Source organism: Mus caroli, unplaced genomic scaffold (genome assembly GCF_978045245.1).
Source record: "Mus caroli unplaced genomic scaffold, Mus_caroli_1 scaffold_17, whole genome shotgun sequence".
Classification (NCBI taxonomy): Eukaryota; Metazoa; Chordata; class Mammalia; order Rodentia; family Muridae; genus Mus; species Mus caroli.
The window spans coordinates 54,359,178-54,384,800 of NW_028227272.1; the positions used below are offsets into that span (position 1 = coordinate 54,359,178).

The window sequence follows — 25,623 nt, forward strand, 5'->3', positions numbered from 1 at the left end:
CACTCACTATCACCCCTAGTAACCCCAGTAGGAAAATGTTTGTTTCCTGTTCCTGCAACCTGAAGCTCTGCTGGCCTAGAACTTTTGGTTCCAAAGGGGGAGCACTCTTGCCAGGAGCCATAACAAACATTCCATTGAACTGGAAGCTCAGGCTCCCCCTCTAGCCACTTTGGGCTTCTGATGCACGTGAGCCAACAGGAAATAACAGTTTTGGAAGGATGATTGATCCAGATTATGAATGGGGATTGTTTCTCCACAATGGAAGTTAGAAAGGTTATATCTGGAGTGCAGGAGACACTGGTACTACCATGTACTGAGATTAAAGTCAGCGTGAAAGTAGACAATCTAATCCAGACAGGATGACAAAGGGCATAGACTCTTCAGGAATGACATACATCACTCCCCAGGAGACCAAGACCTGCTGAGGTGCTTGGTGATGGTGGAGGGAATACAGAATGGGTGGTAGAGCAAGGGAGTTATAAATATAAGCTAAGGCTAAATGAGGATTATAATTGGCACAAGTATTTCTGTCATATTTTGTTAAAAATATATTTGTATATTCTTTCCTCAATTTCTTTATCAGGTGATAAAATATCAATGAACAGAATGTCAGTTTTAGGATAATCCCCCAAAAATGTTACTCAAAAACACTTCTATCTATTCTAAAATTTACAATGCATTTGTAGTTATACAAGGGTAGTTATCTTATGCATAATTATGACCTGGTTAAGTATATAATATGTGATTATACATGGGACAGCTATCATGTTAGGCATAGCTTTTACCTGGTTATTGTTTTCATTTGGAAACTAAGCATGACATCAGGAGCTATGATTGTGTGCCATGCTGTCAGGGGCTGCTTGTGATAGTTATTCTTGGCTGTAAACGTGACACCATCTGGAATTAGGTAAAACCCAAGCAGTTTGGTACAACTCTGAGGGATTTTTCTTAACTAAATCATTTGAAGTGGGAAGACCCACCTTCAATCCAGATCTTTTGAGGTGGGAAGACCTGCCTTTAATCTGGGCCACCCTTTCTGGTGGCAGCCTGGGTAAAGGACATGGGAGAAGGAAGAGTTTGCTCTTTGCCTGCTTGCTCTTGGCTTCGCTAACGAGTCCATTCCTTCACTGGCATGAGAGCCTGCTTCTTCAGAAGACCGGCTGATACATCCAGTCTTGTGGACTGAACAACTACTGGGTTTTAGATTTTCCATTGATAGACAGCCAGTGTTGGTTTAGCTCCATCACAGCCTGAAAGCCACTCTAAAAGTTCCCTCTCCCTCCACTTCTCTTCATTCTACCAGTTCTGTGTCTATAGAGCTCTCTGATGAAATTCCCACCTTGTAAGACATTGTTTCTCCCGTCTCCCTTATACAACCAACCTCTATTCAAATGTTTCTACCTCTCACCTCAGACCACTTTCCTTCCTGCTAACTCTTTTAAAACCAGCCAACTGCAAAAGACTGTGAGACAGGACTCTAGCCAGTGTGGGAAGATTCAGTCGCTCTCTGCCTTTGAATAATCACTAAGGGCGCTTGCAGCAGGGCTGGGTCGTGGTTCGGCCGAGCTGCTTCCATGGTGTGTGTTCCTTTGTGCTACAGTGAGGCCACTATTTCCAGTAGGAGCTATAGGAAGGCTTCCCAGGCCTTGACTTCCATTTGTTTCTTCAGGTCCTCTCTCCTTTGTTCCCTAGAGTGTGGCTGACCTGTTCCAGCCACATTGACCTCCGTGGGCCCCTACAGTAAGCCATGCCCTTTGTGACCTCAGGGCCTTACAAGTTATGCCTGGAAGGTGCTTCCTTCTTTGTTTTTATATAGCACTGGTCTTATAGATGTACCTTCTTTAGAGAAGTCCCAGGCAACTGGAACAGGCATGTCCCTGTCTTTTTTACGAGGGAACTTTCGTTATGGTTACATTTTATGTTTTGAGACAGAGTGTGGTAGCCCAGTCTAGTCTTGAACTTCCTATGTAGCCGAGGATGGCCTTGAACTTCGGATCCCTGTGAATGCTGGGATTAGAGTATACAATACCCAGTGTATATTCACTCAAGACCTCTTACATGTTAAGCAAGCACTCTACCCACCACGCTATGCAGACCAGTTACTTATTTCATTTCTTTTACAGACTCCAATTTCCAAAATGGTAAGATGGATAATTTTTCCTTGAAACATATTTTTACTATTCAGGACAGTGTCTAAACACAATAAGTAACCACTGAATGGATGAATAAATATAATTGCAAATAATAAAGTTAGAAGACAAAAGAGCATCTTTTTTTATTGTGTTTTGACTACCACAAATACAATTATACCGTTGTAAATCTTGCATTGCTGTGAGACTTTGTTCATGGCTTCATTTTAACTAGGACCACCCTGTGTGACTTGAGGCTGAGAGAATGGAGACCTAACGTATGGCTACAATTAGAGCATTTCAAAAGGACTGCTTTAAAAGACCAGGTTTGGCACACAATATGGTCTGAATGGGGACCGGGCAATTCTTTCTTATTTAAAGACATTTGTGGTTGAAGGCAAAGCTGCCATTATGTGTGTGGCTTGGTGTTCCTGAACTTGGGGGGGGGGGATTAGAAAGAACCTTAAAGTCCAGCAAGAATAGAGAATACAATGGACTGTTGAGAGTCTTGTGAGGCCACTCGAAGGGTACACCCTTGTCCTTGTCATTTGACTCTGTCTTGGGCCATCACCTTGTGCAGTTGCCTGCAACTTCGGTGGCACCCTGGTGCCAGGTCTGCCTCTCAACCCTGCCCAGTGGTTAAAATGGAAGATCCCAAGACTATATTGGGTCTGGTTTTGGGCCCAGTGAAACCAAGCCTGGCAGGTTACTAGGATCCCAGGCACCAGGTCTAGAATTGTCCGGGTACTCACTGGAGGGCCTCTGGAGTGGGCCATGAGGCCTTATGCTGATGACAAGCAGCCTTCCTTCAGTCACCTACCGCTGTGCTCAGCCCTGACCACAAGCGTCCCCTTGGTTGCTGCAGTGTATGTGATTCATTAAGTTCTCCATTAGGCCACAGTGCAGACTACCTGGAGTCAGGCTATTGTCACCCCCAGCCCAGAGTCTCCTTGTGGTGTTTAAATACCCTACTTGCAATGAATATCACTGGTCTCCCGGCTCGTGACAGCCTCACCCACTCCTTGTCTCCATGGGGTTTGGCCTCCTCAGTCACTACACATTGCTCATCAGAGATTGCTGTGAGGAGGTTCTTATGTAACTGTCTGCTTAAGGCCTTCCACCATACAGGATACCCAGTGGTACTGAAGATGGTTATACAGTTTTCATGGGTAAAACACAAGACCAGGATTAGAGGAAATCCAAGTTCCACTTCAGGGGAAACATTCAGAGTCCTCAGAAAAGTTCTTGGGGAGGGTTAATCTTATGTGTTTTCCTCTTTCTCGTTCCCTGACTAATGTCCTGTGAAAATGCCTCTGGTGGCTCTCCACTGTGTACACAGCACAGGAGATTTCATGCATATAAACGACTCCAATCATCCAAGCCCAGACAAAGAGTCTACTTGGTCCAAAGCTGGTCCCGGTGGCCCTGTTCTTGAGGCAAAGGAGCAGTTTGCTATTGCTGAAGCCATCCATGGTACCTGCCAGGGTGTCTGGTTTCTACTGTGTCCTCGCTTACTTCCTGGGCAGAGACCTGGTCCTCTTCCCAGGGTGTTCAAATATTTATACCCCATTCCATGAAGACTTCGCTACCTCTACCTCTAAAAGGTTCCACCAGTGTTATTCAGCCCCCACAATGAAAGGTACAGCCCATTAAAACCTGGGATTTGCATGACTGCCTCTTGCACTGGACCAAGTTCACGGTGGACAGGATGACATTTTATTTTGTCCTTGGAGTATCAACACCCAGTGCAATTGCTGACACTGTGTTATGGGGAGCCAGTAAGTCTCTGTTAAGTGAATTAAACACATGCTTATTGATATGCAGACCTGTTTCTGGTCATTAGAATCAATAGGAGTTAAGGCAAAGTTTGGAGAGATTCAGCTGGCCTAACTTCTCTTTATCATCTGTGTAAGGAAGAAAATAAGACCAGAAAAAGACGTCATTCTAAAAGGGACGCGGGACGAGAATGCCTGAGCTCATGCACATCTGTATTCACACGCTGGTTCACTAGGGACAATTGCTGCCACTGTCTCTTCCTCTCCTTTGCCCTAATTTTCAACGAACCAAGGCCCACTGGAAGGGTGCGCGGATGCAGATGGGAAAGAACTATGTACTGACACAAAATGGGCAAGGCTATGGAGTGATGGTGGCTCTGCCAAGAGAAGACCATTGCATAATGACCCCGAAATAGGTCACTTAAGGAATGCCTCAGAGCTGTAGCAGCTGCCACCTGGTGTCTTGGTGTTCCAGAGAGACATGAAGACACTGCCCTTGGAAACCCGAGTGTGCAGATTATTTGCAACAACGATTTTCAGAGGTCAAGGACACATCTTGCTCATCAAAACCACAAGAACTTAACCTGTTATCATTTTCTACTTCAAAAAGATATGAGGCCTCTCTTATCATATTCATCATTCCACAAAGCTGCCTCAGGTACAAGCCAAAGGACAGAGGCTCTCTTACTTAGCAGACTGTTCTCTTGGTATTTTTCTACTCTGTGTCTTATCCACACCTTTATTTTTACAAATCTCTCTGATCCCACACTTATGAAACAGCAAGGAAAAAGGGTCATAAAAGAACTTTAAATCTATAACTTTTGCTGGTAATAAACTGCTAGAAAAAAAGTTTAACATTGCATAGTTTTCCTATTTCTTACTTTTTAGGTCACTGAGATGCTGTTCAGCTACCACTTTTTATGAGTGCTAGGGACAGAAACCAGGCCCTTGCACACAGGGGACAAGTGCTACACCCCTGTACCACATGCCCAGCCCAGAGAGTGACTCAAAGCTCTCTAGCTCTGGAGTTGTTACGTCATTTGTTTACCTGTTGAAGCAGTCTGTGATGCTCTGTTAGTCTTTCTTCGGATTGCTGGGGACCAGGAAGGAGCAATGTGCACTCCAGAAGCCCCGCCCCCTTCTAGTTTGGTAAAGACAAGTATGCTGGCAATTGCACTAAGTTGGGAGTGAGGGAGGGAGTGTGTATCAGGCTTTGGGAGAACAGTGGCGGGCACTTTACCCTGCAGTGCAGAGCTGACAAAGGGAAAGAGGAGATGCAGGATTTAAAATAAGAGAAATTAGGCATTAGGGTGTGTGGGAACTGTCTCCAGGACAAACTCCCCAAATTTTACAGTTCACAGAAAGAAAAAAGATGGATAACAAAGTAGTTTAAGTAAAGTTCACTGTACTAGAGCTAGCAGTGATCACTTGTTTAAGTCTAGTAAGAGAAGCAATGGGCAGTTCTCAGGAATCATTTTAGATCATCGATTCACAGACTTGAAAAGTATCAATGCTAAAAATAGAACTAAGATATTGTCATTTCAGTTCAAAACGACCACAGAAAAGAAGACAAGAACAGAGAGTTAATGAAGACTATAAACACTTTTTCTTTGATTCTTGCTTACCTGGCTGACTGGTCACTGAGCAGGTGGCAGCATGCCCAGGAATTAGCCCAGAGCATTCGTACAAGCCCATCCTGTGCAGATGTCCATTTCCAGCAGCTACTGTGATATGGAGGCTGCTGGAAGGACTTGGAGCATCTGTCCTTGGTCTCAAGTTTCAAAACTGAATTAATGGACAGAATACCAGTTCCGGCTTGAACCTGAGATTAGGATTATCTCATTTTAGAAGGTATATAAGGAGTGACAACAATTGGTCTTTGGACAGAGGTTCAGCTGATTCTGCACAGGTGGAAATGCAAAACAGGCAAATCAATGAATGGTGGCTGTTTCACAGATGGCTTACATCTTTTGAGTCTATAGCGCTATTACAATTTTCAATAAAAAGACACCCTTCCTCAGCTCTTTCTACAGGAGCCCATCTGCATGCACGAGTGACTGGCATTATGTACAGTCACACCTGCCTGCCACCATTGCTGCCGTGAATTTCCATGACTTTGTGATCATTTGGAACGAGATTCTGTTCTCATGAAACAACCCTTGTCGTTTCTTGCTCCTCTCCCAAATCTTTGGCTACCCCATTTTCCTTTCTGTGTCTGTCAATCTGACAATTCTAGGTAACTCACTGATGCATGATCCTAATAGCTTGTCAATTTGAACCTAGCTTGTTTCACTGAAGATAAGGTCTCCATAGTTCATCTGTATTGTAGCCTGCCCGTATTGGAGTCTCCTTTCTTAAGCCACAGTAATTCTACATTGTATGTATCTATGACATTGTAATTACTTAGCCACCTAGAAAATACTTGGATTTGCATCTGTTTTTTGGACAAAAAAGTACCCTAATATATCAGAATTTTATAACTTCTATATACAATTAATATAAAAATTATTGAGACATTTGATATTTTTTTGCTAACTGTTGAAATTCACAGTATATTTCACAATCATAGTATAATTCAATTTGAACTAGACATGATAATTAAATGTAACCCCTAACAGACCAAAAGATATTCTAAGGAATATCATTAAGGCTTTTGTGAAGACCTGAATAGGATTAATGGATTAGAACTAAATCTATGTTAATTTACCAATTTTGATTGCTCTGCTGTGATTATATAGGTGTGTGTACTTGTCTTTCAGGATAGCCACACTGAAGTATATAAATCAATTCAGGATATAATGCACACATGCAAAAAACACACACAGGTGGGGGGAGGGAAGATGCAAATATAAAGTGTTCAAAGAAGAGAATTAGTACAGGTTATCTATGTTACATATACTTCCTGGGAGTCTGAACTCACTTCAGTGTATTAATTAAAAATGAAGAGCACAGGCTGGTGAGAAGGTCAGAGCGTAAAGGTGCTGAATCTGATCCTTCAAACCTACGTGGCAGGAGCAATGGATTCTCACAATTGTTCTCTGACCTAGAAACACACACACACACACACACACCATAAACACACACACACACACGCAGACACACATACACACACATGCACACACACCATAAACACACACACACCATAAACACACACACACCATAAACACACACACACCCCATAAACAGACACACACCATAGACACAGCCCATAAACACAGACCATAAACACACACCGACCATAAACACACACAGACCATAAACACACACACACCATAAACACACACACACACCATAAACACACACACACCATAAACACACACCATAAACACACACACACCATAGACACACACCATAAACACACACACACCATAAACACACACCATAAACACACACATACCATAGACACACACCATAAACACACACACACACACACCATAAACACACACACACACATATGAATGGACAAAGAACATGGTTTCTTTAGAGGGCCTCACATCCCATTTTGCCGTGTAGTCTCTATCATCTCTAAGACCTGGGCAGTGAGGTACTTGACGACTGTGCCCTTTGACTTTCTCAGTTGAGCATCAGGAATGAAGCTCATTTAGAAGAATGCCACGAGGATTAAATAAGATCACACACAGACTGGCCTTCAGGCAGCTAGCAGGCATGTGAGGTAGATCTGTTATCTAATTAGTGCTGCGATGTGTGTCTGTGGAAACGAACAAGCTCCCCCCATCCCCCACTGGAACAAGTGATACCAACTGGGGAAAACTACATTGAGCCTTTTAATTTCAGTACTCTGAAATTTGAAATTTCATGAGCACCTGAATAATATATAATAACAATAAAAGCACATTATACTTTTGGCTGTTTTCTTAGCAGTGTGCTCCCCCGTCTTCTGTAACACTAAATGGAGTGGGCAGGCATTCAAATTAAAGAGCAACACTGCGTTAATAATAGTGAATGTTTGCACACAGTGCCTTGGGTTACGGCTGTCAAGTAAGGGTCACAGCTTTGTTACTTAAATGTCAAGCAAAGCCGCCATCAGTTCACAGCAACAGGGTACAAAATCAGGGGCAACCTAATATCTCTCTGGGCATCTGCTCCTAATGTGCTGGCATTGCTGTTCATGGCTCACAGTGGACTTGAGGCAGCGACGTGGCAGAGAAGGGGTCCTAGGCTGTGCCCAGCAGTTCTCTCTTCATCCAGGATACGCACATGAGTTTGGAAGGACCCAGGAGGAGATTTCAGAGATGTCTGCCAATGAGTGCTGTCCTTTAATCTGGAGAGCAGCTGCTGGGCACAGGCATGCAAGCACACAAACATCCTCGAACACACATGCAGAGACACTCCGAGAGCGATTACCTGCCTCTACTTGTCTGCTGTGGACAGAAGGCTTTTGGCCTTAGGGTCGTTTAATCTTGTAGCTCAGTTCAGCTTGCCCCTTTCTTCAGTGGAGACTGACAAAGCTGTGGGGTGAGCATTTCGGCAAGGTCGCCTGTCTTCAGAGTATGAAGGACATTGCCCGACAAGGAAAGAAAGTTATATTTAGTGTTTGGGCCCACTCAGTGCTGGGCTCCCTGCTGCGGCCCTTTTGCAGAACCGTCCCTGGTCCCTGGTTACATACTCTCCGTGACTTTGAGACCCACAAGGCAAATAGCGAGAGGGTGCCCAAAAAGAAAAGAAAACGCTTTTGGGTGCTCAGGCTCCACTGCTGGATTTTGACAGGCATCAGAAGAGAGAACGGCCAGGCGTGACGAAGCCCAGGTACCTGCATGGTAAGCTAAGTGCCCTGTACTGCTTGAGAAGGGCCCTGAGATGTTCTGTGTTATCTAACACCTGGGAATGGCCACAGGCACTGCAGAAGCAAGAGCCTTGGGATATTATGTAAGAGGAGAGAGAAAGTCTCTGGTGTGATTAAAATTTTACCAAGGATGACTTTCAGGTTAAAATAGGTGAAAGCCAACTGCAAAATAGAGGTCCCATTCTGCTGGCAAGTTTTGTTACATTGTGGGCAATGAAAGAAAATTTAAAGGGAATATTACATTATTATTCTCTTAAGAGTAAGACAGATGGTAAAAAGTAATACGAGATGTTTGAGTGCATGGCTTTTCTTGTTAGCAGTTGCATTTTGTAAATACAAATTTCTGATTCACCCTGTGATGAAAATGGAGAAGTTGCCAGGTCAGAGAGGAATTCCCTTTTCATGAGAAACAGTAGAAGGGATTAGCATTTTCAGATGACAACTAGAATGTATTCTTTTTTCCTATGTTCACATTTATTTCTGTGATGTTAGGATTTGATTGGGAGCCAGAGAACAGAGCAGGTTTTGGAATTTACAGTTTAAAAGGTCTCCAGCGATACGTGGTATGGGCTTGTTCTGCAGTTCACCACACAGAGCACTGGATGGATATCCACAGGGACGACATGCCCCGGTGTAAAGGAGAGGTGACTCCAGGCTGCTGCAGAGAACACCATGTCAGCTCTGCTCTGTGTACTCAATGGGAGTATCATGTGATGTGCTGGGAGGCTGGGAAATGTTGTATAAAGAAAAGGAATCCATCTAACCGAATGGATGCTAACTTAAGATGTTCAGGAGTTTTTATGCACCCTCTGTTCTCTTCATAGTGAACAATGATCACATTTTTAAAATAAAAGTGTCAGGAAATATTAGAACTGGTACAGTGCAAATATTGCCAAATTACAGTCCTATGTTCCATGGTAAATGAGGCCTGCTGTGTAATGCTGTTGCAGATAAGGTATCTTTTTGTCAACCCCTTAGAAACAAATGTCCCAAGTAACTCGTTACTTCTGTAGTCATCAGTTGACACTCAGGAAACTTTCCTCATGCTTAACTTTAAAACTCAGACGTCAGCAAGATGAGAGCTTCCCTCCCACCCCCAAGAAGCGTCAATAATTTTAACTTGCTATTTCCACTTTCTAAAAACAAATATGCAGTGTAATTAACACATATGTCCTCTGAGGAGACTCTCCTGTGTAATTTCCCAAAGTGACGTGGGGTTTGGATACTGATTACAGCCAATGGAAAACCACTCAAAAAATACCAGGGCCAAGAGAAGCAAGCACTGGTTACGAAGAAAGAACTCTGATTTATCCCCAGACTTTAGCATCTACTAAAGCGCATGGGTAATTGTCTCTTTTTAAACTTCACTCAACTAGAATTTCAGTCAAGAACTAGCCTCGGGCTGAAGCACTGTAACTAGATATATTTTATTGTGGCTTCAAAATGATGATGTATTTGGAGAGACTGAGAGTATGACTTGCCAAGAGTTGGGCAGGTCCAAGGATGCGAAAATCCCCAAATAAATGAGCCTTCTATTCTTTCCTTCACAATGGAGTTCATATTATTCTTCATCTTAACCTAAAACAAAATTTCAGTATCAAGGAAATATGCTTTGCCTAACCCACTGTATTAAAGTATTTAAAACCGTTTATTTTCTGTAGTCTAGAATTAGTGATTACAGGTGTTTATAGTAACTATTCACACTGAAAAAAGAATTATGCTATTTCTTCAGTATCAGGGGTAATACTTTTATGGTAAAGCACTTAACTTGTTATCTCAGCTTTTAATTCATTCATTAACTATTGAAATGCCTCTGTCCTAGGCCCTGCATGGTTTATTAAAGGGTGCAATAGTCACTGAGGCTAATGCTCTGAGCATCTCTGTAGAAGGAAATCACTAGTACTTTAAATACTATTGTACTATGTGCATATTGTTTATGATTTAAGTATTTTCACCCTATTTCTAATTAAAACAGACCCAGAAATGTTTACGTATTCTGAAAAGGATTATTTAGTATGGATAAGATATGGAAACAACCCCAGAGACCATCTCAGCATCAGATAAGCAAGCTGGAATATACATTTTGCACAAATACTTGAGGATCATGAAGAGATGTTGACGTTTGGACCAAATAAAAGATGCTAGATGAAGGTTCACTTACTGACAATCTGCCTATCTCAGAACTGGGTTGGACAGGGAAGTCCTTAAGGAACACTTTAGAGTAGAACCTTTTCCTGAGAAATCAGGGTTTCCCAGTGTTTATGCTCAAGTGACAGTCAGTCACTGTGTTCATACTGCAAGAGCCCCAACGCTGCCCCATGGCTGTGGAAACAATATCTTACAATGACACACTTATGGAATGTTTGTTTTGTTCATGGAACTCATACATGAACCCCTTGATCCTGTGTGTTAGGGGAGGTTGATATTCAATAGTATCATCTCTGGCTCAGCAGATCACGGAGTAGGATTTAGGTACTTAAGGGGTTAGTACAATTATTTTTTCAGTCTGATGTAGGCCCTCAGAATAATTTTTTAAGTGAAAGGTTAGAAAATTCGAATTTTTCAACATGAATGCAAATGCCCGGGGTACCTACTGGTTGGAGATGGTATTGGTAAACTGGAAACTATGGCAACCGGGAGAGATTCAACACCTATCACCCCATCATCTTTTCCTGTCTCCATTTTCCTTAGACCAGAGTTCCCCCCCCCCCACTCTTAAAAAAAAATCAGCCTCCTTACTAAAGAAGGCGACTGCTTTTTCATTGTAGACACTGGGTAACTAGGAAGGTTAATTCTGAACTTAACCTCTCTTAGTATCATAATGAAATAAAAATATTCTGAATATCATTATCACAGCTTTCAGGACTGAGGGGAAAAAAAAAAAGGCCTGACATCATTTGTGACAAGGACAATAGGTCACATTAGCTATTCAGCTCCATGTAAAAGTGAATGGGATTTAAACTGGTGATTAGTGCCATCAGCTTAGCAATGTGAAACACCAACTCACCTGTTCTAGATCCAGATGGGACCTTTATCAGGAAAAAGAAACAACAGCACAAGAAAACAAAACCACCAGCGAACAGAACAGACCAAGGCCTGTGCATGAGAAAGAGCTAAGTGTAACAGACTGCAGAGCAGGGCAGCCTGCTGAACACAGCAGTGTGTGAGTGCTTGTCAGCCTTTCTGATGACACGTGGGAGTGAGCTGACCTGCTGCTGTACTCCGTACTTTCCTTGTCACAAAATACCCGACGGAAGAAACTTAAGGGAAGCGTTTCTTTTGGCTTGCACTTTAAGAATGGGTCAGACCATCATGGTGGGAGGGCATGGGAATGGAGGGGCCTGGTCACACTGCTCCTGAGACTAGGAAGCGGGGAGGAGCGTTGCTGCTCACCTGGCTTCCTCATTTCGTCCATTTAAATGCTTTGATGAATTTCTATCCAGGTTGCAGGTGAGGATGGAGATCCCAGATCATCAACATAGATCTTGGGGTGTCATGGCCACTAAACTGGAATTAGGAGTTCATAGCAAAGTGCTATGAGTATAATAATAAATATAATATATTAATGAATATGATAAATTAATAATTACATGATTAATATATTAGAGGGAATGTAACAAAGTGAAGCTGGTTCTGTGCTTCTCCTTTGAGCGTCTGCACCTGGGCCTGAGAGAGACATAGAGCGGCTGCCTGTGCAGCAGTGTGAGCCTGCCAGGTTGTGCTTGGGGACACCAGTGACACCAGCTGCTCCTCGTAGCTCCACATGAGGCTATTTTAAGAAACTCTGCACTTGATCAGGGAGCATGTGGGGCTAAGCCTTATGTTTTCCACTTTGGTTTTTAGATCCTAAGCAGGTGCTGCAGTTAAAAGTTCAAAAAAAAATATATTTTTTTAAAGTCTTCTTCTTTTTAACCACTAAGACACGATAAGTTCATGTTGGAGGTAGCATTAAATAAAGACTGGACTTACGGAGTCTGGGAGCTCCAAGACATTCCGAGTCTTGAGGGAGACTATCTCACATCAAACAAACAGAAGACACAAACTCATTCCTTAAATCTAATTAACATGATTTAGGACTTGCTCTAAAGTATCAGTCATTTCTACCATAGTTTTTGTTTCAATTCAATAGATTTTAGTTCTATTATACAATAGATCTATAACATTTGGCTTGAATTAGTATAGTGTTTAAGTATTTGTGCTAATGCTAATCCCATTAAGATTATCCTATGTTCTATTTCTCATGACTGGCGTATGACTGTTGACACCATATGGCAAATGGCCTGTGTGACAATATGGAACTGTGATTTATCATTTGAATTTTTAGAGATGGGAAGATTTTATCCTCTGGGAATTGCACCTCTTCTTAAAGGTAGAGAGTAGAAAGGAAGGAAGCAAGGCAAAGCAAAGCAAAATCTTTCCAAGTTGTCTAAAGCCTAGTAGCTGCAAATTCTTCTAAAATACAGGTCCCCCCCCACCATCTACTGCAAGCTTACCTCACGTGTATGCACCCAGATTAGAGCTGTCTATTCCATTAATTCAAAAGATAGATTCATGCAATTCTTTCAACAAAAAGATATGCTGACATCTGATGCTTGGGCTGAACTCAAGAAAAAAGAAAAGAAAAGAAAAGAAAAGAAAGGAAAAGAAAAGAAAAAGAAATAGGTAATCAATAGGGTGAGCATACCCAGGATTGAAGAGTTTCCTGGGAAATGGGACTTTCTCTGACAGGATTAAGTTGTAGAAGTTTATTGATGTAAAGGACCCATTCATTTCTAAGAAATGAGGTACACTGGTCCATAACTTAGAATATTATATACAAGCAACCTCCTAGTTCAGGGAGACAGGTAGGTTGGGATTTGGTCAACGATCTGTTTACTGGGCTTTTCTGTCCTTGTCAAACCGAGGGACTGATAATAACACTTGGTATACAGCATGTTAGCAGGCCCAGCTTCTCACCGACAATAACCCAAAGCAAGGCTCTGCACTATAGAGATGCTCTCTTGTGTACACTTACGAAATGTGGGTGTGTGCTTAAACCAACTAAACAGAGACAATGTTTACGTAAAGTGTATAATTCCTCTGATTTTCCCCTCCTCAAGTCTGCTGGCAGATGATCAGTGTGGATGTCACTCCACAGTATGTCTGAAACACAGAGTATCAGGCTCTAGAACTGAGTCTACATTTTGAGACTTCTTTGTAGGTTAGCATTTGAAAAGCATATTATATCTGTGCTTTTCACCTACCTGTGGCATAAAACAAAACTTTTGTCATGGTCCATTTATCATTGACTGCAACAATTTTTTATTTTTATTTTTTAAATGAAGATCACAGGCAAAGATTCTGTAGTAAAGTCAAACTGCTGTAAAAACTCCTAAATGATTACATCAAATTTCTGGTCTAAGTTGTAGCAGATGAACAAGTTTCCAGACCAGCACAGGTTGATACATGACACGCTAAATCATATTAATTGTGTGTGTGTGATGGATCCAGGAACTAGCATTACATTACATTACATTACAATCACAGCACTAAGTGATTGCTCTCAGCCTATCTGGCATCAGGTACATTAGGTGACAGTGATGGCTCCAGTGATGATGACTGCACTAAGTGACATTAGTGGCCCCAATAATACATTGTCATTGTATATTAAGCCATGTTGGGAAAAAGCCTAAAGGGATCAATGGATATTTTGTGTATGTGACCGAACCAATCTGTGCGTATAGTGGAGTCGGCATCTGCAAGATGAGCCACATTTAAGCATGCGTCCAAAGAAAAGCCATACTTTGTAGGGAGCCTTTCTTCATAATTACGCTTTTAGAGCAGCAAAATAACACGATTGCTACCCCCCCCCCCCCCACTGCACCTCCTGAGTGAGAGGTAGGCACATAAGATCACGTGAATTCTGAAAGTGAGGGAGGACAAACGCTGATGGTACAGGCCACGTGGGGTTGTAGGAGAGAATGGAAAGGTGGGCGTGGAAGCTGTGCTACTTTGGGAACTAGTCTTCCAGCAAGAACACACATGGCCACCCACTTACAAGAGTGGCTCCGGAAGGAGGCTATTAAAAACTCCATTCTTGATTGCATTTGTGAGTGTGATGGGGGAGACAAACTAATTGCTTTCGGAGAGATAGATTTTGAAGCAGGGACCTCCAGGCTGACTCAAAACACATCCTTCTGCCTCAGCCGCCTGAGTGCTGGGTAACAGGCATGAACCACCCTGCTGGCTAGAAATGTGTCTGTTGGCACAGAATAGAACAGTCATTTCCTTCTCCAATGATTCTTGAATTTGATGCTTTCTAACCTAACAGGCAACTTGCATATGACTGAGTAGTCATATTTCTACCAGTTTCATTGTAATTGCCTTGAAACAATTCAGACAGCCTTCTACTGCTGAATGAATATTCAAACTACAGCACCACTGTAGGATGAATTACTCTACAGCACTAACAATACGGCAACATGGACAAACCCCAACTGTGCTAGGCTAAGGGAAACAATTCAGACCCCAGAAGCCGGACTCTGCCTAAGTGCAATTATAGGCACTGTAGCAAATGAAAAGCTACAGGGACAGAAGGCAGATCAGCGACTGCGAGCTTCTAGGACCTAGTGGAGGAGTTTCTGTAAAGGGGGAGAGGGGAGCTGTTTTGGGGTGATGGAACTTCTGTAGGTCTTGACTGTAATGGTAACATCTGTGATCTCTTGTGTTTGTCGGGATTTGTAGAAGAGAACATTATCTGAAGGGTAAATTTTACTGTTGGCAAAGTGTATCTTAAAGATCTGTATGACTGAATACTGAGAGCCTTCTGCCTCAAACGTCAAACGTCGTATTCTGCTTTGGTGTTGATATAATGGAGTTCTTGAACAGGGTTGTTTTCATTTGAAGACACGTTAGGGGGTGTGGGGGGGATGGTTTGGTGGCTTAGAATGCTCTACTGTTCTTGTAGAAGATCCAGAGTTCAATTCCCAGAACATAGATGCCAGCTTATAACCACCTGTAATGTAATGCTAGTTCCCTGGATCCAGCACCCTTTTCTGACCTCCATAGGCACTGAGTGCATGTGGTACACAGACATTCATATAGGTAAAACACCATACATACAAAATACAAATAAAAAAAAAATCTTAATTTAGAGAAGCCAGGATGCAGTCCACCTGACACATGCTACATGGGGAGGTGGGAGGTACTCAGAGGCCCACCTGCCACATGGCCCCCTGCATTGGGCACCACTATGATATGCAAACATGTGGCAGAGACATGGGAGAGAAGTGGAATAGTTTCTGCATGATGAAGAGAGGTGAACTGGAGACCAGAGGGTGGAGAGGAGTAGCCTGATGTGAGGAGCCTACACTGCCACCTGAGATCACGAAGTCCCTCCTGTACTCCCGGTTAGGGTGATGTCTGGGTCCATGGCCTTGCAGTAGCAGGTGGACATGTCCGTGGCTCACATTTTCACCAAAGGCCATTTGGACTTCCTTGTTTTGGGCTGTTGCCTGGGAACATGTTGATGTCTAAGGGCTGTGCAGGGATGGCCCCGCCCCTCCTTGGCTGTAGCTCTCTGGAGAGGCGAGCAGACCCTGCACCCTACCTGGGAAGCATAGTAAAGCTGGTCTTGGTGGCAGGGTGAGGTAAGCTGACCCTGAGGGTGTTATCATAGGAGAGCTGGCCCCACCATTCATCTGTTGTGAGATGGTGTGGGTGAGGGAGACACCCCTCCACCCTGCTTGCCACCTGCAGCAGGCAGGAGAGCCAGCCCCAGGGTCATGGAGTAAGAGAGCAGTTCCTGCTCCTCACTGTTCCAGCACTGGGGAGAACTGGCATCTCACCTGGACGGTACAGCAGAGCCCTCAGGGCAGGAGAGCGGGAGGAGGGGGAGCAGGGGAGCGGGAGAGCTTAGCTGGGGCCGGCCGGCCGTGCTGGAGAGCTTGTAAGCTGACCAACCCAGCCAGGCCCAGATTCAAGGCTATGAGTAGCCAACTCTAACATTTACCCTATCTATGAACTGCTAAAGCACATGAAAGGGGTGATCCTGCAGACCCAAAGCTGCAGGATCTCCAAGACACTGGGCATCATTAGGATGTCTGAGAGCAGTCCTGGGGAGGATCCAGTATTGATAGTGTAGCAGAAGCCAGAGGCCTCGGACCAGACCAAAGACTCACTGCAATGAATAGCTGCAAAAAAAGATGTGGGCCACACTGTGGCATACTACAGCTTCCATGCTGAGATGGTTTTGTTTCTGTTTTTTAATTTTCATTTATTTATTTACCTTTCTTTTGCGGGGGAGGTTGCAAGGGCAGAGGGAGGATATGTAGGTAAGGGGAGATGGGTGGAATTGGAGTGCATGATGTGAAATCCAGAAAGAATCAATAAAAAAGTAAGAAAAAGGAAAAAGATCTCTCTCTCCCTCCCTCCCTCTGTCTTCCTCCCTCTATTCCCCCCTCCAACCTCAAGTCAGGATGCTAAAACAAAGGAAAAAGAATATTTGAAAAATGTCTGATGAAGTTTACCCACCATGTTCTCAGATGAAGAACTGAGGCAGAGGAAACTGTTGGCAGAGAAATTTGCCAGTGTTTTTAAGAGATAGTAAAATTTATCAACCTTTAGAATCCCTCAAAATTCAACTCTAAATACTTTCTGTGTAATACTGACTTATAAAACACTGTCCAATGAAAAAAATCCCGGGGGGAAAGATCTATGCAATTTTTTTTCTTCAAGTAGCTGCTCTCCTGTTAAGAAACTGGCTCAAGGCTGCTTGCTGGCTTCTCAAAAAACAGTCACAAATTAATTTGATCTGATTTTCCTCTTCAGACATCACTACATGCCTGACTCATCTAAGAAGATCAAAACCACCACTGTTGCAGCCTCTAATACCACACACTGCAGTCAGTGTAGGGATATCACAACGGAAGGCCCAGCCAAGCCTGGAAGGGTGTGCTTGCTCCTGCTTATTTATGCTACAAACAAATGGCACGCAAAACACTATTGTGGATCCTACAGTCGGCTGTTGATCTTGGAATTTTAACATATTAGCATCTAGATATGGAGCCATGCCCAACCATTAGAACAGAGAAAGGACTGTTTGAGTTGAAAATATATAAATGCCACACAAAACCGGAATGAAAGCAGTAAGTCCGGGAGTTCAGCATCGTAGTGTGTAATGCCCGGGAGCATGGACTCTCCCAGATTGCAGCTCTGACTTCCCACTTCAGTTCCGTTCCATCTTCAACAGCTATTTAACCTCAAAGGCTGTGGGGCGGTGAGCTGCGCACAGATGGCCTGGTCCCAGGCCGAGCACAGGCCTGGAACCCTGGTGACCCTAAGGGACGGATAGGTGTTTGGCCACGCCTCCTGGTCCCCTGGCTCCTGTCACAGCTACTGCCTCCCACAGCCCCCTGCAGAGGCGTGTGGCCATCAGTCAAGTAGGCAATGCCCCAAGCTCCTGGTATTCTGTCTGGACTCCACTCCCACAGTTACCTGGCAACAGCCAGGTAGGCCTGGCCCACTATAAAAGAGGCTCCTTGCCCCCTCCTCATTCTCTTGCCTCTCTTACCTCTTATTCTCTTGTTCTTCCTCTTGCTCCCTTGCTCCCCCTCTCTCCACCTTCCCTTCCCCCTCTTTCCACATGGCCACAGCTGCCCTCTGCTTCTCTACTTTCTCCCTCTCTGTCTTTCTGCAATAAACGCCTTAAAACCACGGACTGTCTCTGCTTATCGGAACCGCTGTGCTGATGCAATGGAGCAGGCTTCCCTCTAAACAGTCCTGCATCTACCCGCCAGAGGCCACCCTGTGCACAAAGCCAAGGCTGCCAGCTAATCCAAGCCAACCTACCCGCTGGCGCTGGTTAGCAAGCCAGACTCTCTCCACCCCTGGGGACCCAGCTGGAGCCCTCTCCTCTCTGTCCCTTTCCCTTCAGCCCCCAGGACAGAGTCCACCCGAGGGTTCCCACTCTGTTCTCAGCTCTTCTGAGACATCCAGCGGCATCTGAGGTGCCCAAGAGCGAGAATTTGTCATATCTGGCCTCTGTATGGCCCAGGGACTCCAAAACTGGCCCTTCTACGGTACCTAGCGGCATCTGCGGAGTCGGAATCCAACTCCCGCAGGTCCTCTGGAACCCCAGACTGTGCCCTTCCCCACCCCAAAGCAGGATCCTGAGGTTTCTCACAGTCCAACCCATGAGCAGTCAAACTCCCCGTGTCTGCCTGGCCCAGAAGCCCTAGCCCTAGTGGACGAAGGACCCCATTTTTGTCCCACAAAAGGCCTCAGTTTTCTGAACTGCAAAATGGAGATAATAACAAAACCTGCCTTTGCTGTGGGCAATAAAGGGGAGATATAAGGTAGGGAGCATATTTATAATGGTATAAAAGTATTTAATAATCGGGTGTTGGCACCACCATTGCTAATACAGAAAACTATCATGATGCTAGCTATAGTTTGGGCCTAAGTAGTCCAGTGTGAATATATGATATACTAGCCCCTTCAGAGAAGTTGATTAATGGTATAGGCTATAGAAGGGTGGTCGGGGAAGCACATGAAGGGTGCTTTCTTTGGACCCTAAGTTACGACCATGACTCCAGACTCTACGCACCTGCCAACAGGTATGAGTTTGGAAAGCAAAATGCCATGTTTTGAGCACTAAGAAAATCTCCAGGAAGTCAATTCTTCAAAACAAACCTGAAATTTCCTTGATGAATGTTAAAGAGCAGAAATATCCTTTTCTCTCCTTGGAGGATCTCTGGTTTTATGCAAGAAACATTTAAAAAATTATCATTCTCTTGCTCACTTCTGTCATAAAATTTAAATTATATAATGTAAGTTCCATACTCAAGAAGGTGATAATTTACAGCCTCACAGCCCAGAGGATTCTGAATAGACAGTAAAAATCTCAAGTGTGTTCAATTTATTCCAGAATAGGAAATGAGTCTTCCTGCCCAGCAGTCATTATTTATGGAATGCAACCTCAGAAGAATGTTAGTGCTGGGGTGTTAAACTACTCCTTTTGAAACAAGGCTCCACCACAGGTTTCATTCAGTTCTTTTCCTATTTGGAAAGACAGCATTTGTACACACTAGAAAGCAAGCTTTACTATCCCATTCACTTAATAAGTGGCAGAAAGGCTGTGTGGATGTGGATCTGCTAAACAGAAGACGGAAAAACATCAGCTCAAATCATAGTGGATCTGTTGCTTCCAAAGTAAGCAAAGTGACCAGGACATTTCACTACCAATGGAAGTGTCAAAAGAGAGCAGTGTGCCTACTGAAGGAAGGGGACCTTCTACTCAAACCGACTCAAACTGTTGTCCCCAGATAGAATCACAAAGCCACAATTATGACATAAACAATCTAGTTATCTGGGCACTAGTTTGGTTATGTGTCCAGCTACACCTGGATGGTTCCCTTACACTAGGCAACTTCAGCTGAAAAGTCCACCTAGGTCTGCCATAGCTAAGTGCATATAAAGTAAGGATTATTTAACAGTATGGAATAATATAGTGATATTCACCTGCACGTGCTTTCCTATAACAGTAGCGCTACCAGTTTGGATAGGTAGTTACAAATTTCTTGGCTGACTCCAAATCCAGAGAATGACAGCTTTTAGCATTACATCAGATTCCTGTTAGTGGCAAGATACAAGTCACCATTTGGTGTGTGTATGTATGCATGTATGTATGCATGTATGCTTTCTTTGTAAAGGATTTATTTATTTACTTATTTGTGTTTGCTTGTCTGGGGTTTTGTGGTGTGTGTGTATATGTGTGTGTGTGCACTTGCACACGGGTGCAGGGTATTGAACCTGTATCCTCTGCACGAGCAGTAAGCAGGTTTAACCACGGGTCTGCCTCCTCCCCTCTGGTCACTATTTTAATGGAACTTTAGTATTTGTACTTTTTACTTAACTGACCAGAAAACATTTTTCTTAGTTTCCCTTCGTAATCATCTATTGTCTTATTAATCAGCAGAGTTATAAATATTTTTTAAGCAGCAAAATAACGTAATTGTTTCAAATATATGAAAGCATACTGCAGCCATCACAGTCTTAGGACAGAACAACTTCATGCATTGAATGGGGTTTAAAAGTATTTTCTAGATTCACAGGACGCTGACACACAAAGTGGGAAGGTGAGCAGCATCGCACCCAGGGAAGAGGCAAGCTCTGGATCCTGAAACACTAACAGAGGAGGTGCACGCACAGAGGCAGATGTGTCTGTGACTAAGGGAACCCAAGGAGATTTTATGCCTTTCTGACATCTCAGAGACTTGCTTTTTGGGACGTAATATACCTCGCCTAACTAATCCCGAGACTACCAATCCTGGCTAAATTAAGCATACACTCCAAATTCATCAAGCCTAGGCCGGTCTGGAGAAAGAGTCTGTGGAAGTTTAGTCTGACATTTTAAAATCTGCAAACACAGTTTGCTTGTCTGATTTATTGATGTCATGTCTGTTTGATTACTCCATCAACCCCACCCAACCATTCACATTTCAGATTCTCCTGTGCATCGTATGCGTACCACTATTTTTGTGTAATTGTTTGCCTTGGTTTCTTGACTCCTAAGCACAGCTTCACTCACCTATCATGTTTGTGATGGTAAGAGATTCGTGTGAAGAATGACCTCTAAGATGGTAGCATTGCTGAGTTCTCAGTGGGAAGGCGCAGCTATTTATTAAAAATAAAAAGGTCTGTCTGATGAAAGATGAAAAACCAGTTACCCAACAGTCCTTGTGTGCCAGGCTGGCGACAGCCCGAGCCTGAGCTCTGCTGGGAGGAGAAGCGGCTGAGAACAGTAGTTAAGATGGCCTTCCGTAGAGTAACCGATCTTCTGAGACATCTCCTGGGATCCAGTGCCCTTGACCCAGCGGTTGTTTCTCATTGCTACTTTCAGAACTACCTTTGTGCAAGGGATTAATGGCCCTCCTTCAGCCCATTAACTCAGACTGTCATTAATCTCCAGGAAATACCTTGTCAGTGCTGCTTAAAGGGTACATGAGCACTGCTATGCTTTAGGCTAACTCTGGTTAATCTCACAGCCCTTCAACTCTCCTGTTACGTGATTATTAAGCCTAAAAGTCCCTTTGCCTTAGAATTAGTCAACATTTTAGCCATAATCTTTCTTGGAAACTATAAAATTGCTAGATACGAAATAAATTTAATCCAAAAGAGAATGGATTTCAGGGAAGATGACTGACTTGTCAAAAATATGTGTATAAAGGTATTAGTCTAAATTCCTTAGCTAGTGCATGTTTCATGTGGTCTGGGACTGGATGTATCATTTTACAGATAATTTCAACTTCACTACCTAGAAGGGTCATATCATCTACCAAATAACCCTTGCAAACTGTATGGAAAAGCTGACAAAGGCATAAACATCAGCATGCTTTTTTAGGGATGCTTAGGAAATGTTTTCAAAGACATAAATAAGAGCACAACGCCACAGCTAACTACTGTAAGGGAAACAAGTTGCAAGCAGAGAGCCCTGTAAACATAGACTGAGTTCAGGGAGGAAGCCAAGCGAAGGCCGACATGTTAGCAAAAGATTGCAATGAGCCTAGGTGAGGTTTTCCAGTTACAGAGAGAAGAAACAACAAAAGTATAGACAGTTCTGTAAATCATGACTGCAACACTGCCAAATTCACCAGCAGTCCTCACAATGGAACGAGGCTTTCACACGAACACTGAATTCCTGGCAATACAAAGCAAGCTTTGGATGGTGACTCTGTCCCGGATTCTTCTCTGCCTTGGTCACTGTCTTTTGGGGTCTTGAGAATACAGGCCTGCGTTCCAAGTTCTTGTTCTTTAAACAAAGATGTGAGCTGCGAACAGTTTCATTTAAAAGTTTATAAAATGGGAACCACATTGCTACAGTTCTCTGGACTATCTCAAACAAAATGTGGTTCAAATTTCTTGTTAAGAAAAGCTGCTCAGAGTTCTTGAGTAAACAAATAAAGACTATCGATGCAGTGAACAGGCTGAATGTGACCACAGCTATGTCATCCTGGCCCCTTTTCTTGCTTCAGGCAGAGGTCAGCGACAGCAGACCAGCACAGGAGCCTCCCGCCAGGCATCTGAGTGTTTTGCCGGAGGGAGAAGCTCTGTAGCCCCCCAGCTGTAAGGCGGCTGTGGCAGGAACCCCTGAGAAAGGGCTTCTTTTACTGCCGGGAAATGAGAAGCTGCCTCTTCGAAAATGGCTAGACACCCCACTTTGGTGACATGGGCTCTGGTTCCACAGGGAAACTAGGGGTGTAAATAGATGCTTCAACTAATCGAAAACCTCTTTACTAAAGGGTGGCTGATGAAATGGGCTGTTGGTCATCTTGATAGAACCAGGTTTGTGATTCTCTTTAGTAATAAGGCTGTCTCATGAAGGTCAGCTGGTTCACTGATAAGGTTGCCAAGAGGTATAGACTTTCCTGTGGGATCATCTTAATACGGCAAGTATTCTTACTGCAGGAGGCTAGTTATGCTAAATCCAAGAGTTTTCTTGTTCCCCAGGGCTGGTTTGTTCTGGCTCAAAGCTAAGAATAGTTGGAGTTATTGGTACGCCATTACATCCAACTTCCAATGGGGGAAAAGTCTGATTCTCTCACAAATACATGCACGCACACATGCAAACACACACACAAAGAATAAACTTCCCAAGAACCCAGATCTTTAGCCACACATTCGGCCTTACACTTAGAACTGTGCGTGGCATACAAGCAACATAGTCATTAGATTGGAGTGGCTTTGCCCAGATCACTGCTCTGCCCCAACTCAGGGATCCAAATTCTGGCCAATTCTGACTCTTCTTTAGTCCTGAGTGGCTGCCCTCCCCATGGACAAAGCAGCCCTAAAGAAGAGCTTGGTTCCTTTGTTTATGTGGTGAAAGAAACTTAAGATCACTAGCTTTCTTTTAAAGACACCTGGCCTGGTTTACAGGGTGCACAGGAATATATAAACTCTGAGGAAGGTGTTCCATGGAGTCTGTGCCCACGTCAGCTGGTCTGCTTTTTTTTAAACAGCACTCAGCATCCACTATACTGTCCCTTCCTCCACTCGCATCTGTAGGCTGGGACAGAGGGTATGACGCTGCTTTGTCCTGTAGGCTGGGACAGAGGGTATAACACTGCTTTGTCCTATTAACTGCTCTTGCCAACTGGCTCTGCCATGGCAGAGCTTGGCAGGAGGTGGGCAGAGTATTTTTCATAAAAAGACTTAGCAATATCTCCCAAACGGAAGAATCCTCACCCCCACCACACACACACTTGAAACATTACAAAGCACTTAAATCTAATATACTCTAGAGGCCAGGAAAATGGCTAAGGTAATGACTCCTGTCACCAGACCTGATACTTGTGTTTGATCCCTGGGACGCACACGGTGGAAGGGGAGAACCAGTTCCCAAGAGTTGTCTTCTAACAGCCACATAGTCACTGGGCTGTGTATCCATTCATTACCCCCTTGCCCCACATAGATGTAATAAAATAAAAATATACTTAAAGGTAATAGTTTGTGAAACTCCCCAAAGGAGAAAACTGGATTTACAAATTGCTATGTTTAGTAGCTATGAAAAAAGCTGAAGAATGGAGGAGAATCTGTTCACAGGAGAGGATGTTCACACAAGTATTGAGTAGTAACAGAATGCAAACCAAGATGCACAATTACTTCTCATTAAAATGATAAAATACTATGGAATATTAAGTAGGTCACAGGAGAAGTATGGAAAAATTCTGGGTCGATTTGAGGGAGACAGACGCTAGGCCTGGGAGCACAGCCCTGCAACCCCAGGAGCACAGCCCTGCAACCCCAGACAGTTCTGGAGGCAGAGGATTGAAAGTCTGAGTTCTGTTGGAGTAACAGTGGGACTTTGTCTCAAAATATAGTATAAAGTGTCGGGGGCAGACCTAAGTGGGAGAATGTTTACATAACACATGAAAGACCCTGAGTTCAATAATCAGTAGTAGTTCTCCCTGTCTCTCCACTCTCTCTCTCTCACACCCAGATTTCTTCCATGAGCACTTTATGCAAATGAAGGATTTGCTCCCTCCCTCCCTTTCTCCTTAAAATGTAGCTCTGGCTGGCTTTGAACTCACTTCTGTCCTGGTCCAGTTTCATGACTTGGGATTGCAACCATATGACCCCACACTCAGCTGCAAATAAAGGCATACCACTGTCACTCTTCTCTGCTTATTAGGTTGTTTCTGAGAGCATCTGTTTACCCACCCATGGCTGCAGGCCTCATGGGTCAAGACAGCACACATTATTCTGAAGGATGTATTTATTTCCTCTACAATCACAGGTGCCAGGAGGAGGCTGTGAAAATGAACCTCTCTTTCAACTGTCCACCCTGTACTTCTTTTAGCCTGCTACCCTGGACCTAGGCCACTTTTACCTTGCCGAAACAGCAGAACATCTCTTCTCAAATAGCAAAGCTTCCTTCCAGGGAGCTCTGGTCCTGCCTGTGCCCTTAGCTGGCTACTTGCTACCAGACAGTGGGAGGTGCTCTTCAGCTGGAGTACTGATGATGACCCTGAAGGGAAGCAGGGCACCCTGGCTGGCTGACCAGGAAGTAGGAAACAGTTTCCACTCTCTCCAGGACAAGCACCTCAGATTGCAATCCATGAGCAGGAAAGGGTGGTACATGTGCGTGCGTGTGGTACAGCCATGTCTTCTAGGCACTGTCTACCCCGTGCTGTCTCGCACCACATTCTGGTTGGATGCCCACATCATCCACACTTCTTTCTCTGCTCTCCATGTACTGGACTAACTGGCATGGATGTAAGTGAGCCTCAGCTGACCACTCTGCCAGGAATGAAGGGCCAGGGAAAGCTGATCTCTCTGCTAACTGGGAGAATTCTCTTTGGCTGGCATTGGAATGCCCTCTCCCCAGAGGCTACACTTGTGCCTACAACAGAGCAATTACTAACCTTGACAGACCTTG

The 25,623-nt window shown here is 43.9% G+C and overlaps 2 protein-coding genes across 4 annotated transcripts in view; one reads left to right on the forward strand and one right to left on the reverse strand.

Annotated features, from left to right (window-relative positions):
- Positions 1-25,623, reverse strand: part of Cmss1 (cms1 ribosomal small subunit homolog) — a 298,119-nt gene that overhangs the window by 47,109 nt on the left and 225,387 nt on the right. Inside the window, exon 1 of one of the 3 annotated variants that reach the window (XM_029470282.2) lies at positions 8,270-8,358. The exons of the other annotated variants lie outside the window; for them this stretch is intronic. The gene's annotated coding sequence lies outside the window, so the exon portion shown is untranslated. Of the gene's footprint in view, positions 1-8,269; positions 8,359-25,623 lie in introns of those variants that run through there. 3 annotated transcript variants of the gene reach the window in all.
- Filip1l (filamin A interacting protein 1 like) overlaps positions 8,597-25,623 on the forward strand; it is a 238,822-nt gene continuing 221,795 nt past the window's right edge. Inside the window, exon 1 of the mRNA XM_021185160.3 lies at positions 8,597-8,682. The gene's annotated coding sequence lies outside the window, so the exon portion shown is untranslated. The remainder of the gene's footprint in view (positions 8,683-25,623) is intronic.